Raw genomic sequence first — 2507 nt, 5'->3', positions numbered from 1 at the left:
TTGACCAGCCTGGTCTCGATCTCTTGACTTCATGATCCACCGGACTCCGCCTCCTAAAGTGCTAGGATTACAGGCGTGAGCCAGGACCCTCGGCCTTTTTTTTTTTTGACACAGAGTCTTACTCTGTCCCCCAGGCTGGAGTGCAGTGGTGCGATCTCAGTTCATTGCAACCGCCGCCTCTCAGGTTCAAGCGATTCTCCTGCCTTGGCCTCCTGAGTAGCTGGAACCACAGGCATGCAACACCATGGCCAGCTAATTTTCTTTTTGTTTTGTTTTTGAGACGGAGTATCGCTCTTGTTACCCAGGCTGCAGTGCAGTGACGCGATCTGTGCCCACCGCAACCTCCGTCTCCCGGGTTCAGGCAATTCTCCTGGCTCAGCCTCCTGAGTAGCTGGGATTACAGGCACTCGCCAATGTTCCCAAGTAATTTTTTGTATTTTTAGTGGAGACGGGGTTTCACCATGTTGACCAGGATGGTCTCGATCTCTTGACCTCCTGATCCACCCGCCTCGGCCTTCCAAAGTGCTGGGATTACAGGCATAAGCCACCATGCCTGGCCTTTTTTTGTTTGTTTTTTGAGACAGAGTCTTACTCTGTCTCCCAGGCTGGAGTGCAGTGGTTCCATCTCAGCTCATTGCAACCCCTGCCTCCAGGTTCAAGCGATTCTGCTGCCTTGGTCTCCTGAGCAGCGGAACCACTGGCATGCACCACCACGGCCAGCAATTTTGTTTTTTTTTTTTTTGAGATGGAGTCTTACACTGTCTCCCAGGCTGGAGTGCAGTGGTCCGATCTAAGCTCATTTCAACCCCCGACTCCTAGGTACAAGCGATTCTCCTGCCTTGGCCACCTGAGTAGCTGGAACCACAGGCATGCACCACCATGGCCACCTAATTTCTATTCTTTTTTGAGACAGAGTTTCGCTCTTGTTTCCCAGACTGGAGTGCAGTGGCGCCATTTCGGCTCACTGCAAGCTCTGCCTCCCGGGTTGAGGCAATTGTCCGGCCTCAGCCTCCTGAGGTGCTGGGATTACAGGAACGCGCCACCATGCCCGGCGTTTTTTTTTTTTAATTAGCTTGACATGGTGCTGCATTCCTGTGTTTCCAGCTACTCGGGAGGCCAAGGCAAGAGAATCGCTTGACCTGGGAGGCGTGGGTTGCAATGAGCTGAGATCGCACCACCTCACTCCAGCCTGAAAAAGAAAAAAAAAATTAGCTGGACATTTTGGTGCATGTCTGTGGTTCCAGCTACTCAGGAGGCCAAGGCAGGAGAACCGCTTGAACCGGGCAGGCGGGGGTTGCAATGAGCTGAGATCACACCACTGCACTCCAGCCTGGGGGACAGAAGGCCGAGGGTCGTGGCTCACGACGGTAATCCCAACACTTTGGGAGGCCGAGGTGGGTGGATCACGAGGTCAAGGGATCGAGACCATCCTGCTCAACGTGGTGAAACCCCGTCTCTACAAAAAATTCAAAAAATTAGCTGGGCACGGAGGCGCGTGCCTGTAATCCCAGCTTCTAAGGAGGCTGAGGCAGGAGAATTGCCTGAACCCGGGAGGCGGAGGTTGCGGTGGGCCGAGATCGCGCCTTTGCACTCCAGCCTGGGTAACCAGAGCCAAATTCCATCTCAAAAAAAAAAAAATTAGCTGGGGGTGGTGGTGCATGCCTGTGCTTCCAGCTACTCAGGAAGCCAAGGCAGGAGAATCGCTTCAACCTGGGTGGCGGGGGTTGCAATGAACTGAGATCGCACCACTGTACTGCAGCCTGAAAAAAAAACAGCGGAGTTTCGCTCTTGTTACCCAGGGTGGAGTCCAATGGCGCGATCTCGGCTCATCGCAACCTCCGCCTCCCGGATTCAGACAATTCTCCTGCCTCAGCCTCCTGAGTAGCTGGGATTACGGGCACTCGCCACCGTGCCCAGGTAATTTTTTGTATTTTTAGTAGAGACGGGGTTTCACCATGTTGACCAGCATGGTCTCGATCTCTTGGCTTCGTGATCCACCAGACTCCAGCTCCCAAAGTGCTGGGATTACAGGCGTGAACCACGACCCTCGGCCTTTTTTTTTTTTGAGACACAGTCTTACTCTGTCCCCCAGGCTGGAGTGCAGTGCCGATCTCAGTTCATTGCAACCGCCGCCTCCCAAGTTCAAGTGATTCTCCTGCCTTGGCCTCCTGAGTAGCTGGAACCACAGGCATGCAACACCATGGCCAGCTAATTTTTGTTTTGTTTTGTTTTTGAGACGGAGTTTCGCTCTTGTTACCCAGGCTGCAGTGCAATGGCGCCATCTGGGCCCACCGCAACCTCCGTCTCCCGGGTTCAGGCAATTCTCCTGCCTCAGCCTCCTGAGTAGCTGGGATTACAGGCACGCACCACCGTACCTAGCCGATTTTTTGTATTTTTAGTAGACACGGGGTTTCACCATGTTGACCAGGATGGTGTCGATCTCTTGACCTCGTGATCCACCTGCCTCGGACTTCCAAAGTGCTGTGATTACAGGCGTAAGCTACCAC

The sequence above is a fragment of the Aotus nancymaae genome, unplaced genomic scaffold (genome assembly GCF_030222135.1).
Source record: "Aotus nancymaae isolate 86718 unplaced genomic scaffold, 86718_ANA_hifiasm-v0.15.2.pri h1tg000036l, whole genome shotgun sequence".
NCBI lineage: Eukaryota > Metazoa > Chordata > Mammalia > Primates > Aotidae > Aotus > Aotus nancymaae.
The sequence above is the reverse complement of the archived record's forward strand: the minus strand, read 5'-3'. Positions refer to the sequence as shown.